We start from the raw sequence: 19,172 nt of genomic DNA on the forward strand, positions 1-19,172 counted from the left end.
TGTGATTTTTTTTTAAATAATTTTTGTACTTGATTTGAGTAACAAGAAGTAAATTGTGAGGCACAGATAAAGTTGTGTTTGACAGTTTCCTGCAAATTTCTATTACTTTTAATTAAAATAAATTCCAATATATTTCCTGTAAACCGGCCTGGTTCTTGGCTCATTGTTAGCTCAAGAGGAGGGATCCAAGGGGTGTGATATGTGTCTGAAGTAGGGCTGAATAAAATAATCTGTTAAACATTTTGTTGCATGACACCTTGAGTGGGGAGGGAAGAAACTCCCTATGTTGAGGGAGCTTTCGCAATAAGCCGTTACACCAGGGCAAATAGGAAGGGCGGTACAACCTTTTCTATTTCCATGTTGGGAAGCCAAGATGACCTAAAATGGGGACCAAAGGAAAAACATGTATGTTTGTGCTGAAGTTTATTACCACTGTGTTGTCAGAAAACGTGACAGCTTGCACTTTTATTGCGTTTGCTGGCAGTAGTGCCTTTCATCATTTTTGTGTACACTGCACATCAACAGGCTGGAAATATGTGGGGACTGCAAAGGTACCTTTCAAATTATCTTTGATCGAACAATCCACTTTTGTTCATGCCCAAGAAGCCATAAAGCTATGGTGGTTTTCTGCTGTCGCTGTGCAGTCTTTCACAAATGCATGTGTTTCTCAGCATGTGCTGGGGGCTGCCTTTGGTCATTCTCATGCTGGGGGTGTGTGAGAGGACAGATTGTTGTGAGGAGTGTGTGAATTTCACTAATAGCTCTGTCCTTGCAAAAGTTCTTCTTGCTTACTCCCAGGTAAAGAGGCTGCATGCGTTTATGGGTGAATGCCCTCGTTGTGCAATATGCACATTGTGAGCTGACCCATGCTTAAAACTTGCTTGCATCTGCAGGCCTGGTGAACTTGGGTAGCAATATAAAGAAATTGGGTGCATTGACCCCATTGCAGCCGAATAATTACCATTGTTGATGTGTTGTGTGTGACAAATCAGGACATCAGGACCTCCATCATTTGCCTGCGTTGATTTTGCAGGGCTTGGATACCGTTTAGAAATAGTATGATACATTGCCACACCATAAAGGTCACGCACCATCAATAGCAGAGAGTGACTTGCATGACCAAGCAGATCATCCGAGCTAGACTGTAACCCTGTCTGTCTCCCTTTGTCTCTCAATTTCTCGTACTGTGCTGTCTACACCTTATCTCAGACTTTATCCCACAACTCACCCCTTTCAACTTTCACTTATCTTTTGGCTCCCCCTTTCTTTCCCTCCCCTCAGAGGCATTACTAGGGGGGGATGATGGGGCAATAGCCCTTGGTCTTTTGGTGTAGTCCCGGATAGAATCTCAGGAGCTTCAACCAAAAGGGTAGCTAGCCTTAAGTCCTGACAGTTCTGACATTAGCATAGCCCTGGGTCTTTTCCATACCTAGCAACACCCCTCCCTACTGTCCAATGTTTTCTGTAAGCGGCCTACTCTATACCTGTCTCCCTCTGGCTGACTCTAGGGTCTATATTTCATAATATCACAACTATGATTTCAGTGGTTTAAAGCAGAAAGAACACACGGCCCATTTGTTTTTTTATTAACATGATATTAGTCTTATACTTTGTTTTAAAGAAGAGTGGAAGGGTCATGAGAGGGTGGTGGATGAATATCATAAAACATGTTTCTATTTTAACTGCACAGTTGATTAAACAACAAACTGTAGTATGAGTATATAGCCCAGCTCAGCTCTGGCATGTGACCGCAAGCACATTCCAAGGTCATATCATGGCAAGACCAATTTGGCCATTCATGCTTCTCGGGTTGATAACGTTAGTATCATAACATTTGAGGGTAATATTACAAACCGTTACAGCGCTTAGAAGGAGGGAGAATAAGGGATGAAGAGCTGCACATACATTGGTGGTTTACATCTGCTGTTGAAAAACGATTTCAAATTGTGTGGCTTTTTACCCAAATTGTACACAGAAAGTGTGCTGTAAAATTGTCCAAGGTTCCATTTTAAGCAATTATATTAAAGGTTTTCTCAGTGGGAGAACCCCCCTCCTAGTCCCATTTAGTTGGTTTGTGCTCCCATATACTCATAGGAACCATCAACGCCCCTCCCTGCAATTAAACAAATAACCAGCCACCACTGATAAGTGCCTGCGAGATCAATATGCTGTGTGAGGCTCAATTAAGAAAATGTAGAGAATCCAGGAAGTGATGGGGTTGGTTTTGGAGGTGTGCACTTTGACACGTGATTATGACAATAGCAGACATTGCTGGACAGCTGTTTTTTACATATTTACATTACATTGACTTAAAGGAATAATGTGCTCAAAAATATTATTGTCCCGAACGTTCGGGCATGAGGTTTTAAGCACATTTTGATCGATTGTAAAAACATTGTTTTGGGCAAGCGTCCAACAACAGCCTGATAGAAATCCAGCCATTGGGGTGTATCTGCAACTGCCTGCTGAAGAAGCCATCATTTGGTATCTGGAAACTAGGACATTCGCTGTATAGAAAACATAACAGAAATGTGTCTCAGTAGCCGTTCTTTATACTAATTTATCAATTTACCCATTAATTCTGCACCCTGTGAAAAGTAATGATGAACACAAACCTGAAACAATGGAAACACAGAGAAAACTTTGTGGAAAGTTGGAGTCTACGATATGCTTGAGAGGTTAGTGCTACTGAGTATGTTTAGCTCGCAATGGGATGCGGATGCGGAAGTTGACGGAAGAATTCGAAGAACACATAGACGGCATTTTAACTGAATATTAGCATAGAATTTGGCATTCATGGAACCTGGGGGGACCCATACGTGGACTATATGCATTTCAGTGCTGGATTGCCCATGTTCCCGGGACAAAGACAAGTACACACAGGTTGTTTTTGCGTGTTGTTGCAATATGCCACAAACGACAACCCATTACAATGTAAGCCAGCAATACAGGTCAGAAAATGAAATCTTGACTTGTTTGTCTATAAACTCGTCTACATATTCAGGATTTCCATTCTCCCGGCATAACCGAGTATCCGTTCAGATCAACAATTTTTCATGAAATGAAATAACATGTTTCTTTGTCCAGCTTTGGAATGGTGAACCTTATCATATTTGATGGTATTACACACCTCCCTTCATTCATTCAATTCCGAATCCTCCCTTTCTTCCAAGGACGAAAAACAATCAAACCTTCTGTGGAGTGCCTATGCTAAGTTTGCTTTTGGTGAAGGAAAGCCACAAATCAAAAACATACTGTGTAGGATGCGTGGGTCTGCACAGCTCACAAGCAAAAATCAAACACAGTGATCTTCGCTCCCATGGTAGCGATTAGCCCTGCAGACCAAAGTGGCATTTGGAATATATCCGAGAAACAAACAAATTGTTTGTTTTCAGAAAATGTTGGGAAAATATTTTGAAAACCAATGCTGCACGATCGTGAATACTTTTTTACTCTTAGCTAAGCTAAGCTAAGGTTGGAGACACCTCCACCCCTCCTGCACCTATTTGCATCACCTGAGTTTAATATAAGTGTATAAATACTGTGCTAATGTGTGTGCTTTGAACCTCATTTTGTTTACTTTCAAATGCCTTATTTTTCTAGGCCCTCTGCCCCACTGCTCACTCTCTCAGTGCCACGCACAGCCAGCCCCCATCACCTCTGTCAGCTCAGCCTGTCTCCTGTTCTCATGGCAATGCAGCTATTCATTTTTGCAAATAGCGAGTCTTGAACCCTGACAAAATGTGCTCGTATGAGAATGACAGACCAAGCCCTGCTCCAACCTTACTGCACAATCCGTCTCTGCTGACTGACTCATGCCATCTCCAACCCCTTCCTGTCAGGCCGTGGTACCCTGAACCCATGACCCATGTTCCCTTTGAACGCATCTGATCCCCAGACCCTACCCCGCACCACCTCAAATTCACCTCCATATACCTAATCAGGAGTGGTCATATATTTTGGTAACACTAACACCTATCCCCAATGTGTTTGAAATCATATGACTCCAAAGGCTGCAAATCAAATATCAGCCCTTCAGATAAGGCATCCGATAGCAACAACCCCTGACACAAGCCCTCATAAAAAATATAGGTCAGAATGCACCTATTTCACACCAACAGCCCCGTTCATGCATTGTTTTGCTTACAGTCAGTAGTTTTGCATGCAAAGTTTGTTATCTAGGTCTCATTCCTTAGTGGGAGGCATATTTATTCAGCTATTTGGTCACATTTTTGCTAAGGCAATTGCCGACCCCACAGTTGCTGTCATGCTTATATCCATCTGACCCTCCCCTGATCAGTGAAGGACCAGCAACAGCTCACCGAAAGTGAGAAGGGGGAAGACACCTAGTTACACTGTATGGCATCCTCCAACAGGCACTTCTTGAAAAAATATTTGACAAAGAGGATACATTTGAAAAGACAATTTGGACGCTTAATACTTCTTTATACTTTTAATAGCTTTGAAATTCAAGTTAAATAGATTTCCATTGGTCAAGTACAACGTATAAACATTGTTGAACATATAAATTGCTGCTAATCATTTGTGCCGGTAAGTGAACTGTTCTACGAGGTCTGCTATCAGTGGACAGGGCACGTTTGCAATGTTTTGTGGCAATGTATGTGTCCTAGGAACAAAATCATGAGCGATTCCATGAGTATGCATGTCCAACACAGTCAAAGTGAGATCTTTCACAAAATTGAATTCCATTTCATGGTATATTGGCTTGACCACCCATTTTTTGCTTTTTTTTCAAAGGCCATTGTGTACCGAAGCACCCCAAAGTTTCCTGCAGTTCTCGCTTTTTGTCTCCCTATGTTCTCGTTATGCGCTAATACCGCTAGTAATGTTCGATATTGCATCCTGTCTATGCGGTAATGCAACCTCTTGGGCCTGTACGTTAGGCACATATTGTGGATCACCTCCAAATCTCCAGTGTGAAAGAATTCTGTGAGTCTCTTCAGGTCTCTTGAAGGAGTTTTTATCAAACACGATCTTCTCAAGAGCTTTGTGTGGAGGTGAAGATGGAACCAACCACTTCTTCTTGCGTTCCTGTTCCTCCAATAACGGTCCATGTGCACATTTGTGAAAATGTAGGCTTTCTGTCCATGAGTAAACGTTGGAACAGTGGTGCATCAATGAGCGCCATTTTTCCAGTAGAACTATTTCCACAGACCCATCACAAGTTTTGGAGCTCCACCAAAGATGGTTGCTGAAAGACTCGGACCACTGTAAAATATTTACAGAATACTTTTTTCACCAACAGCTGTGATTTTTTTATTGATTGATTTGGCAACCTGCCATACATCAAATTGATGGTGAATGTTTGGAAACTGCTCTTCCATGGCCTTGGCTATTGAAACATGTCTTTTGGTGGATATGAGGTCTATTTGCAATGCCCTCAATTGGAGATCTTCCAGGAATTGTATAAAACCATGTTTCTCGATTGCCACTGAGGATTTACATTTGGACACCTGAACGACCACCAAACTCACAAGTTTTTTAGTTTCCATGTCCTGAAAGTGGTATGTGCAGTACTTTGCTGAAAATCCGGGGCTGTCACACTATCCATCGTCAGCTAGTCTGAACCCTTTGCCAGAGAATGTCCTTTCAATAGACATGTGTTCAATGTTCAAGGCTTGACTAATAGTGGGGAATAAAAATTCTCTTTGATATTTGTAGTACTGTATTTTAGAAAGGAACTGAAGTCCAACAAATTGACAGAAACTGGACAATTTACTAAAAGTAGAGGCACTGAAAATTAAAGCTGCTGGATGCAGTATATTTCCAGCTGGCACTTTGGCCAGCATCGGTTGAGCAGACCATGAAAATGTGCCATGGAGCTGTGCACAGGTGGCTTGGAGTTTTAGGTTAGTGCCTTGTGATACACGAGTCACATTCACCAATGGCTCCCTGCATATTATCCCCCTCACTGCATGGACACATTTCAGCATCAGTATAATCTCTACCAGGCAGCTGTCGAATACAATGTTTTTGTGCTCCTTTATTAGACTATCATCCTGCATGAATGTGGTTTGTGAGTCAACAGTTGTGGACATATCAGCCAAACTGGACACAATATAGTCGAGATCTTTGGCAAGTTTCTCGGTCAATTACATAGAAGCTTCAGTCTCTGTTAGTTCCGGTTGCGTTATTTGCACAAAAATTGGAGAAACCATTAATGTCGATTGTTTGATTGTAATATTGCACTCAAGCATTTTGCATTGTATTCTACATTAGGATAGAAATTGTAACCTTAGTACTGAAATGATAATCGTTTGAAACACTGCATGTTTATATGATTGTCACTGTCTAATAATATCTGATTTACTTTCTTTCATTCAAGGGAACTGTCAGTACGCATACCTCACACTCTGGACCGACTCCAAAGGATGATGTAATTATAGTCGAAGTACTAGCCTCCCCTGTAACAAAGTACTTGTTTTAGTATGGATGAAAACAGTGAAATTGAACAGAGACAATAGGATGCAGACAATGGTACATATAAATAGAAACCCATAAATAAAACATTATGTAAACAAATGACAGGATACGTAAACTATTTCATATCATTTAAAATTCCATGCATAATACATTTTCTAAATTAAATAGCGAAATCAAACTACCTGATAGGCACTCAAAGTTGTTTTTGACTCTGGAAAAGAAATGGATGCAGAATCTTGCTCCTTCCTTTTCAGTGCATTGTCACAAAGTGGTAAAAGGGAAAGTTAGATTTGCATTAGATATGTGGCAAGATCCAATTCTCAATAATATGAACTTCTGCAGGTCTATGTGGCTCACCATTGGTATACTGGACGTGTCAGTGATGTCGTCATTAGCAAGGTTCTGTGCTTCAGTCAATATGCTCACCTAAAAGAATAGACATGTGAAGCAACCAGTTATGAAATGATAATGCTTAATTCGAAGGGAACATGGCGTAGTTTTCCATGTTCATAATTAGTTCCTATGATGCTCCTAAAACCAGGGACAGATGTGTAGCAAAATGTGTACAATGGCCCCTGTGAGTAAGATACCTTTGAAGTGTTTGGCACCTTGGCCGTTCCCACCCAGTCAGCCCTGCCAGGACAAGTGAGTGTGTCCTTGATTCACTGAAGAATTGAAACAGCTATTCACAAAAAGTTCAATTGTATTTTATGTTGTTGCTGATGTTGATGGCACAAATGTACTACACATTGTATACTTCGGGTTGCAGAACAGTGTGGGAAAATCCCCGGTACTGAACGCTGTCACTGGGGAATTTGGCTCGAATGTCACCAACGGCACAGACAGGTATTACTCGTCGAACGCGGTATCCAAGTCTCCCATGAAGCCACCATGTAAATGCACAATAGGCCACCAGCTTGTACCACCTGTGGAAGAGAAACATATAAACTGCATTTAAATGAATATGATAAGTATACAAACCTTTTTTGAAAATGCAATCTTGTATCCTATGGCATAGTTGCCAGTTCATATTTTACTTCATGGATAAATCAACTTGGGCTTTAAAGTGTAGACACATTACAACAGTGACAACTATACATTCCATGATGTTTGGGGCACAGAGAAATATTGTTTCTTGGTTGTACGTGAAAGACATATAAGATGACAGCTATGATTTCCCCACATCGCGAGTGATGTATAGAATTGCAAGACTATATTCTTTTGGCAGTGATAGATCAAAGTTACAATATAGGAGACAAACATGAAATGTTAGTGGCCTAAGTGGCATCACATCTAGGGTACACTTACTCGTTACTTGGATTTCGAGGGTGAACTGTTGTGCGAAGTTCGTGCATAAGCACCATCATAATCCGCAACACAGACCTTGTGAGGCAGGCTGCCCTGAAGTCATGCAGATCGGTAATGCATGGCAGCAGCGGTTCTTCTTCTCATATGTAAGACAAGCATCCAGAGTTTTCTCTGAAGCAGCAGTTCTCCTCCTCGGTTGGCATGACCTTGCACCAATTGCAGGTACACCAGGTGGAAATGTCTTCCATGAGACTAGACTCAGGCTCTTGATCCGGTGATTCATCCTCCCAACTGTCCTCCGAAGCCCCATCGTTTACGCATCTTTCTCTTTTGACTAATTCCACCTCGAAATACTCCGGCTCATACTGATAGGCTGTATTGTTGCCATTATATAACTAAATTAAAATAGATAGTAATGATAGTACTAGTATCTGTTTGCACAGGCTACGAGCAACGAAGATAGTTGAACAGAGCAGAAATGAGCCATAGTATACACACAAAAAGACAGTGAAACAATTGAAAAAGCAATTCTGATGTTGTCTGATGAGAAGCGGTCTGGTTATACTTATTGAGGAAAGAGGCATCCTGCCATTTCCATGGAGACACATCATTAGCTGGTGCACAGAGAACGTTGACACGAGACGTGCATTCGCATTGTGAAATGGGCCATATGCGGCGAGTGATGTCAGCTTCAGGGGCAGGGGATATGATTTAGTGCCACGAGGGCAGTTCACCTTAGGGCGTGGCAGCAACGGATAAGATTAGCACAAGATGGCCACACCCTGATGCTTGATTTTGCATGTGTAAAAGTGAGGAAATCTAAGGTACGGTGCATAGGAAATGTTTTTACAATCAAAGAACATATGCTTAAAATCACATGGCCGAACACTCGGGACATTAATATTTAAGAGCACACTATTCCTTTAATTTTAGGATTGTGCTCAATAAGTGAAGGGAAAAAACAACAAAATAAAAAGAAATCCTGCTTTCACTTGATAATTACTGCCCAACTATATTTTCGTCTCTGCCTTATCCTCTGCCTTTGACACTGTCAACCATGCTACCCTCCTTGACCACGTGGAAGACAACATTGTATCAAGGATACTGGCTTTAGTTGGCTGCCTTCCTTCCTCCATGAAAGTGCAGTCTGGGTCAGGTTGAGCCTTTTTTCTTATTGAACCTACTACATCCATCCCTGGAATCTCCATGTGTCTATCCTGTCCCCTTGGTTCCTTAATATCAACCTCTCTACACGTGCTGACCTGATCTCTTCTTTCACCTGCTTCTTTCAGTTGTATGTTTATGATACTGAAATTGCTCTAAAAGTTGCAAGTGACTTATGCTGAGCTCTTAGGCAGATTACAGTCTGCCAATCTCTCATAGACACTTGAATGTCTGATGTCAACCTGTGCCTCATTTCCTAAAATACTGAAATCACCTTCCTGAGGGAATTCTCTTCCACGTTCCCTACTTTTTTACTAGTCCACTTCATTAGCTCCTCCTCTTACCCTGGTATCTTCTGCTAAGAACTTTGGAGATATCTTTGGTACCTCTCTTTCATGTGTACCTCAGATCACAGTGCTCTCAAGGAAGTCTCAGTTCCAGCTTCACCTGCTCAGGCACATTTTGCCTTTCCTCAATTTCCCTCTTGTAGCGGAAGTGACTAGGGCCTTTCTTCTCTTAAGTCTGAACTTCTGCAATAGCCTCTATCTTGGCTTCCTAAGTCCATATTTCATACGCATCCAGAACAAGGTGGCTAGACTCTGCCTTGTTCTCGGACCCAAGTGCCACATGACCCATGGCCCATTCCTTGCAATCACTCTATTGGCTCCCTGCTGAATCTAGAATTTGATTCAAGGAATTCTTCATCATTCACCTGGCCTACTGGGTTTGTGGTGCCGTCTACATCCAGAGCAAGCTGTTTAAATACCACCCACAAAGCATTTAAAGATCCACTTTATCCAGCACAGTCATCATCTACTGCCCTAAGAAGAAAAAATACTCGGAGCAAGGACCCCCAGAGTCGCAGGGGCTCTTCTTTGGAAGTCATTGCCTCTTGCTCTGAGGGGAGAAGAAATCCCTGCTTAAGGAATAGATGATCAAAACCTAATTCCTTCACTAACGATTTTATATGTTTAAGCCATTTCGACTTGCACCCTTCTAGATCTTTAGCCAAAAACCAAAATATTGCTGCATGATTTTAATTCCTCATTTGAATTCCGACGAAATCAAAATTCAACAAGTGAAAATAAGCAACATACTTTATTGGCTGTAAGCCTATTTCCAAAAAGAGTGGAATGTAGGATGAGCTTTGTGGGAGGGCCAGTAACTTACCCAAATAATTGCTTTTAGCAAGTACTAAGTTCCTTGTTGAGGAAGGAAGAGGCCCACAATTCTGCACTATGCTAAGCTGTGTTTCATGCTGATGCCCTGTAGACCTCTAATGCAGGAGAAATAGCATAGCCACCAATCTTATGCATAAACACAAGGGTAGCGCTTGAACTCCGTCGCACTATACAATCACTGCGATCACCCGGACACATCCAGAACCAATAGCCAGATGGACGGATTCCTAGATATGTCAACGATTCCAATTGCATTTGGCTTTGGGCATTTAAAATTGTGGCATAATATCGCCCCTATCTTTACAGTGTTTACCACCAATTTGTATGTCTTTGTATTGCTGAATTGTTCCAGAGTAACCAGTTGCTTGATAATTCCCGTGTCTTAGAGAAGATTGCTGTTTCGTCTGCAAAAAGCAGGACACCTAGATTCCTCCATCTAGCGTAGGGGCATCACAAACAAGAGAGCAAACCCATTTATGCATAATCGAAATAATGTCGGGGCCATTCGCCCCCCTGCTATGTCTGACCTTTCCCTTATTCTGGAAGTAAAATAACTGGGCAGTTCTCAACAATGCTCCAGGTTCCGTAAGCTCTTTTAACACCTCACATAGTTATCACCTATCAAAGGGTTGGAAAGCCGACAGAAATCAACACGCTCTGTTCCCTGTTACTTTCCTGATCAGAATGCGATATGGCTGGGGAAGATCAATTGTTTCCTCATGTCCCATAACGGCTTGATTACATTTCACACAGGGTGCCTTATGAATCTACATTAAATAGATAAATAACTGGGTTTTCCTCGAGGATTGCGGACTAAGTACATCACTGAAGTCGCACGAGCCATACCATTTTATCCTGCATCATATTAGCATATCTGTTTCAGCAGGTAAGGTGGTAAACTTTCAAAACCATTAATGACTCATAAGGAAGATCATTTCACATGGAAATGAACGTATGGATAAGTGTGTCATGGCATCACAGCCCACTACGGCAGCATGAAACGTGTTGCTTCCAAAAATACTCAATTATCCAAAAATATAGCTTTCTGCCTAGAAGCAGTACTTTGCCTGCAGAGCCTTGAAAGGGCATCAAACATATGATCAATAATGTCAGACAATTTTACTTCCAGTATACTCGTGTGAACATTATGGTGTATCTAACTCAAAATGAACCAGGTAGAAAGCTTAAGTTAGGGGTGGGAATGTGTAGGACTGCAGTACTCATTCACACAGTAGATTTTAGTTTCTGAGAGGCACTGTCTCAGAGACAAGTAACATCGCATAACTTGCGGCTAGAGCTGTGCAGTTCTTGCATTTCTTGCTAAATAAACACATACGCAAAGTGTGGCCTTCGGTGATCATGGGCATCTATCATGCTGTGAAGTAACAACAGCATGGCGCAGAGGCAGTACTTTTCAGTTCATAATGGGTGAAGGGACAGTACCCTGCCACCTAGCAATCACGAGCCGATACGAGCAATTGCCGAGTGTTTATCGCAGCAAGCATCAGAGCTATTAGACCCGGCGCGGCGCAAAAACAAAGAAAGACACTCACCTATTGGTCCATTTGCGAGGCTTACCTTCTGGTAATCCCGCTCACGTCGCACCGCATCCCTAACGCCGGTCCTCGCCTTTCTTCTGTGTTTCTTCAGGATGCCATAGAAAGGGAGAAGGGACTACACGTAGTCCCTTCTCCCTGTACCATGACGGCCATTTTTTTGTTTACCTTTTTTTTACATGTGAGTCAATGGCAGACATGGAACTCTGCGTTGCATGTGTGGCGGGATGTAAATCTCACCCATGGGTGCCAATATATATCGTCGCTACCCCTGAAGGCACAGGGAGGCACTGCTGAGACCAGCACATAAGAGTCCATGAGGGCATGTGAGAACAGTGTGATACAAGAATTCCTCTTACAAGGATGTTTAGTAGCTAATCCCCAAACATGTCTTGGACATTTCCTTATTTCGGGTCTTTTTCATGGACCCAGGTAAGCTTAATCAAATTGTCTAGCACACTGCAATCTCGCTTCCGCCCTCTGGGAGTAGAAACAAGCTGTGCTGTAACAATATATTTATTTTATCGCAGACCAGAAAATAGTTGAAAGGGGGCACCCCACACCTAATACAAGGAAATGCACATGAATTACTGTTGCCAGAAAAGAGAAGTGTAAATCATGCTCCCAAAATGAATACATTTAAAATGTATAAGGCGCTACTAAGGCCAACAGGGCATTTAGGCACTGACAATGAAAACAACAGGGCAGGCTCAAATACTCAACCTGTGTGTTAGCAAAGTGGAAGAAAAAGATGAAACAAGTATGTCTTCAGAGCTTTCATAAAGGGGGAGTAGTCAGCCAAGGTTCTCAGGTCCAGTGGGAGAGCATTCCCTAATGTCAGCACCAACACAGAAAAAGAGTGGCCACCCAAATGCCTCCTGCAGAACTTAGGGACCCTAAGAAGCTGATGAGAGTCTGAGCGTAGGTTTTGCGAGGAACAATATTTTTGCAATTTATTTTTCAAGAAATGTGGGCCCAAATTGTGGGTAGCTCTATGAACGATACACAAAATCTTGAATTTAACGCAAGCCGCCACAGGAAGCCAGTGCAGGTGCCGTAGCAATGGCAAAGCAGGAGTCAAATGAGGGGCTCCAAGTGCCAGGTGAGCTGCTGCATTCTGCAGGACTTGCGACCATTGAATCTTATACTTCGGCTGCCCCAAGTAGATACCATTGCAATAATCCAGTTTACTAATCCCAGTTGATGCCACCAAAGTTGACCGGTTTTCAGCCGGAAGCAGTTGGAGGATTTTTCTTAGGGCCTTTAGTAAACCAAACCGAGCACTGAAAATGGCTGAGATCTGTGCTTCACGAGAGCCATTCGGTAGGAGCTTAACTCCAAGGCTTTTTACAGAGGCACAGGGAGATGGATAGGGGCCACGAGAATCTGTCCCTGGAACCAGTCATCAGCACCTCTGCCTTGCCAGTGTTCAGTTGCAACCAGTTAGCTGCCATCCAGATTCCCACTTTCTCGAGACAATCTTGTAACCTCTGGGGGGGTAGTCTGAAGAGAATCAAGCCTGAAGATAAAATGGGAATAATCTGCATAGGAGTAGAAAAGAACTCCAAATGACAGGACTGAAAAGAGACTGTTTGGGAGTGCCCGGTCAGAAAAGAGCCAAACCAGTCAAGCGTGGCCCCTGATATGCCAACTTGCTTGAGCCTAGCCAAAAGAATCTCATAGTCCACGGTATCAAAAGCCTCGGAGAGATTAAGGAGTATAATTACTCCCGTCTCTCTGCAGTCCTGAAGCATTGCTAAGTCATCCAACAGAGAAATCATCACGGATTCCAACCCCATCTTGGGGCGAAATCTGGATTGAGATGGATGTAAACAATCGTTTTCTTCCATAAACAAGGAAATCTGAGGAACAATAACTGCCTCCATCAGCTTCATCATCACAGGAAGCAATGCGATAGGATGATAGTTAGTGGGTTCTTTAGGGTCCAAGTTACATTTCTTCAACAGGGGGAGAACCACTGCATGTTTCAATTCAGAAGGCTCCACCCCTGTCGAGAAGGAGTATTGAACTGCTCAGTCAACATGCTGATGCTTGACAAGGCAAGACTTTCAGCATGTGCAATAGGACAGAATCAAGTGGGGAGGCAGATTTCAAACTCGTAAGGGCTTTCCTGATAATTTCATCAGATATAGGTAGCAATTTAAAATTATTTACAGGGGGCATATCCAGAAGATCAGAAGGAACCTGCACCCGAATGGCACTTTTCTCCATTTGGGGCACAATAATAACCATGCGGATATCAGCAATTTTTTTTTAAAAAGCCGCTAATCTCATCACAATGCATCTGGGCTTTGGGTTGCACAGCGGGGGACCCGGACGAATATATTGATAGCTCCTTTGCAACTCTAAACACCTCTCTAGAGGCACATGGCGCTTCAGTGATCCGAGCCGCATAATAAGAAGATTTGGTGGAGCGAGTCATCTGCTGGTAACAAGATACAGCTTGCTTATAAGAAGCACAAGCATCTGCATCATAACACAGACACCATTTCCTTTTTATGCGTCTACACGCGTGTCTGTGGGCTCTCGATTCAGGGATATAGCATGGCTTTGAGGTTTTCTTTCGACCAAAATGAGGCCACAATGGGGCCACTCTATTGGCCACAGTGTCCAAGTCCATAAGCACTGATGAGAAAGGATCACTACCTTCTCCCTGAGGGACCAATGTTCCTTACGTAAAGCCTCAGTCATGCCTACCAGGTCAACTTTGTGCCATTTCCTGTGAAGTTGCAGCCCCTGAGATGTGTTAGGATGGCATGGGAAAACCAGAACCAAAAAAGGGACCAGAAAATGGTCAGACCAGGTTACTGGAACTGGCATACCACTGGAAACCCTCCTTGGCTCAGCAAAGATGAGATCAAATAAGTTCCCACTCTTTTGCGTGGCGTGGGAATTTCATAAGTCCAACGACAGATCTGACAAACTGGTCACCAGATCACTGGCATGGAGATCATTGGGGTAATTGGGATGGAAATTATAATACCCCAATTCAACCAGTTTAGAGTATGTTAAATTCAAATTAGCCACTAACTCTGCAAAATTGATAGCAAAGTCGGCGCGTCTAGCTGAAGGCGGAAAGCAAACCAATAAAAAATGGACAGCCGTAGTAGCATTAACCAAGTAACAATTCACAAGGTAGTGTATGGGCCACAGATATATGACAGCATTGAAAGATGTTTCGATAAATTATTGCCAGCCCCTCACCTCTATAGGGGTGGGGTCTATCCATACGGACTGCAGTGTAGGATGTAGGCATTCATTGGCATAAATTAGGGTCTGAGCTTGCAGAAAACCAGGTTTCTGTGACGCATATAAAGTCTGGCATGAAGTCCCGGAGAACTATATACATGTCGTCCCTGTGTGCCACAGCAGATCTGGCATTAATCAGCAGGCAGGTAAGAGAGTTAGAATTATCATATGACTCCAAACCATCATGCCTCTCAGCCCTCAATGACATAAGCCTAGACATACTCCTAATCAGGGAATCAGATACAGGGTTCTCAAACAACAAGGTATCTTTGGGAGCTAAGTTTAATAAAGCCTCCCGTGAGAAGCTAATAAAGTCCTTGTTAGTTATTTTACTTACTTCTGTATGCTCGGCTAAACAATTGGCAAAGAAAGTGGCCCTAGGCCCGGCTGACTCCCGGACGCACCCAGACATACTAGCCTTTTGCACACCTTCGGCGCGCCTGCTCCGCATCCGCCCCAGGGCAGCCTCTAAATAGCATCAGGAGGCAGAGTGTGGTGTTTTGGAAACAAAGAAAGCCGACTACCAGAAATCCCAGGAAGCGGTCTGGTAGTCAGCATTGTAAGCACGAAACAATAAATTAAGAGCAGTCTAAAAGGTGAGCAATTAAAAGAGAATTAAACCGAGTGTCTAGGTGTATTTTACAAAAAATCGCTGCAATTAATAAAATATACGTAGTAGCACAGCTAACACCAATTGTTTACATCCACTAAACACATAAAGCAAAACCTTGCTAAATAAGCTGGTCCTTGACCTACACTTGACCTAATTCTATCTTTCTATGAAAAGTTACAAACCAGTTCCATTTGCAACAATATTTCGAAGCAAACTCACACTGTTCTATCAATGGACCAACATGCATTCAAAATAGAACTGCTAACATTGCATGTGAAAAAAATTAAAACACAATATTAATGTTCTGTTAGTTGAAATTTCAAATGAAATATCATGCAATGACAGCAGTTTATTTTCTAGGGAATTTGAGGGGGTGTAACTAATCCACATGTTGGTGTTATGTTCCCCCTTCACCATTCCGTATTCTAGTCTTTTTGAAGACTAGCAAATAAGTTCATTCAAGATATTTATTGAAACTATGATCATCACAAGAAAAACGTGTTTTAAGTGCTGTTCATTGTGTACGTATCACACATAGTCAGATATACTCTGCTTTTGTGAATACTAAGGTAATTGATTAATTTCCATTAGGCAGAGAAGATGCACTTTAAAGTAATTCTTCGGGGTGTCAAATGCACGTACTCTCAAGGTGTATTTAGTCAACACAGGGCAGCAGGAAGCTGCACAGGCTCGTCACACACGTGGCTGTCAGGCAAATCTATCCTCAGTGCCTTGAAAATAGCACAGCCTTAAAATACTCACAGCAACCAACTGGAGCTTTGTCTAATCCGGTCCTACTCCCAAGTACTGGACTCCCTTCTGCTTCTGTATACGTGTTAAATGGGCCTCTTAAACATAGATAAAGCGCCCTCTTTCCTTCACTCTGTTGCAATCATGTTACCTTCTTTTGGTTCCTGGCATTCTGCCTGGTCGCTGCCTTCTTGCTCTGGACGTATCCGAACAAAAAACAATCCTGTATAGAGTGTGTCCGTGTGAAGGAGGTTAGCCCAAGCCTTCTAGGGTATTGTGGGGAAATTATTTTCTATTGGTACACTATGTTTATTGGATGCATGGATTGCATGACAGTTAAACAAATTACAAAACCTATGCCTGAATGGCCAAGAGTGTGAGAATCTTTTGGGATGGGAGGAGTTCTCACAGGTCTGCCTCCCCTTTACTGGAGAAGATATCACATGTTTGATTCCATTCCTCCTCTCAGAAAAATGACATCACCATTAGGACAGTTGGGCAAAATCCGTATGAGGTTATTAGAAATATTTGGGAAAAAAATCACCCTTTTCCTCACATGTAACTTAGATTTCGCTAGGATAAACGGAAACAAAGCTGTCAAACATTTCATGCTCACTAACGTATGGCTGGAAACACGTTTCAAAATGTCTCTTTGTTCTGCTTACGGACATCTTTTTATTTTTTCTCTTGCAAAAATCGTTTTTTAAAAAAAAAAGAATGTTCATTTTATTTCAACAAACAATACAAACCAAACTTGCAGTGCATACAATAACATTATAAACATACATTGCTTCAACATGTCCACTGCTTCGCCCCCCCCTTATGAGCCTATTCCTTTCCATGTTCTGTTTCTGCATCTTGTGATAAGGATTCATCCTCCATGTTTTCCGTTGGGTCTCGTGGTAACCCAAATAACTCCGCTATTAATTGTTTCCAGGCTATCAGGGTCTCAGCCTCTCCCCCCCACACCCCTGACATTACTTGCATCATGCCATACCACACTTTCCGCTTCGGCCCATTTCTGTAGATGTTTCCACCATACCTCTATTTGTGGTCTCTGGCATGCGTTCCACCCCATGGCAATTCTCCTCTTTACAAGTGCACACGCTAGGTCCTTTAGTTTACTCACATGCTTGAGTTTACGCGGTCTCGGAAACCCTCCCATCAAACAGGCCCACACCGTATCTATCACAATTTTGATTCCTTTTTCAGCCAACCTGTGCGCCACCACACCCCAAAAACTCTCAATGACTAGGCATGACCAAAACATATGCACCATTCCGGCATTTTCCTCATCACATTTGGGGCATGCTTGTCGTCCTACATTTTTGAATTTGGCTATTCTCTGGGGTGTCATATACGCCCTATGGGTTATGTACAGTTGTATATGTTGCAGTCTTGCATTCCTCTACACTTTTTGTGGTACCCTTGGGCTCGTTCCCACATCCCATCACTCATTGGGGCTCCCACTTCCTCTTCCCAGTCCCATCTCAGTTGTGTCACTTCCTTCCCCACCTTGGACATCATCAGCTCATATATTCTGGATATCTCATGTCCCCCCTCTGCGATGTCGTATATTGTGTCTATGGTAGTGTCCGGTTCTTCGGCTAGTGCTAGTTCGGACCATGTCTTCTTGATTTTCTCCACCACCATGTGGGATGTAATATACTGGCCCATATGTAACCCAGTTTCTTCCTCTAATACCACAAAGTCCCTTATGTCCCCCTCCTGCCATATATCGCCCATGGTTGCTATCCCCACAGGTTCCCAGTGTTTCCTAATCATCATTCTTAATTGCTTGTCTTTGCTGGCCAACGCCACCAGTGGTACCTGCGGGGAGCGCAGGAATGAATTCCCCATCAGCTGGCAGGCCCTGCACCATATCTTTCACCCTAGTATCATCATCCTTGGGTGCCCTTCCATGTCTGCCTTATGCAGCCACATCATTTCCTTTAGGAAGTATGGGGCACAGTTCTGTCGGAACAGCCTGGACTCCGAGGTTGACTCTTCAGAGAGCCATTTAGCTACATACTGAAGCTGGCTTGCTGTGTAGTAAATTTCATAGTTTTTCAGTTTTCTGTCCCCTTTTTCATATGAGTTTTGTAGTTTCCAAAGGGCTACTCTATTCCTCGTCCCATGCCAAAGGAAATCCCTGCACATGCTTTCTATCTTAGCAAAGGTCCACCTTGTTATAAGATATGGAATATTTCCAAAATAATGTAGGAGTCTCGGTAGGACCACCATTTTCAACATTGCCCCTCGCCCCATCATCGCTAGGGGTAGTTTCTCCCAAAACGTCATACTATTTCCAATTTTCCTGATCGCCTCCTCTGTGTTATACTGGTGTTCCTCTTCTACCGTATGGTATCTGTAGAACCGGTAGCTCTTCTAGCGGGGTCCCTTTGTACCTGCCCAGTGGGAATATACTAGATTTTTGGGGTTGACAGCTATGCCAGACATCTTTGTGTATCTCTCCATCACTTCCAGAATGTACTGGAGATTTTCGGGTGCCTTAGGTACAACAACATGTCATCCGCATACAAAGAGATTAGGTGCGGTTCCCCTCCTACAGCAATGCCTATCGGGTCATACTGTTGCCTCAGGTATATGGCCAAGGGTTCCAGGGCAAGGATATACAACATAGGAGACCACGGGCATCCTTGCCTAGTACCTCTACGAAGTTGCCACCTCTCTGATATCACTGCCCCCGTTTTAACTCTAGCCAACGGCACGCTATATAGCATTTTGGCCCACTGTAAGTACCCAGGCCCTATTCTATAGCCAGCCAGGGCCGCCATCAGCCACGGCCATTTGACCGAATCAAAGGCCTTTATTGCATCTAGCGATACAATTGCTAGTTCGCCTTTGTCCTCATTTGCGTGCTCA

Source organism: Ambystoma mexicanum, chromosome 5q, assembly GCF_040938575.1.
Source record: "Ambystoma mexicanum isolate Mex_15411 chromosome 5q, UKY_AmexF1_1, whole genome shotgun sequence".
NCBI lineage: Eukaryota > Metazoa > Chordata > Amphibia > Caudata > Ambystomatidae > Ambystoma > Ambystoma mexicanum.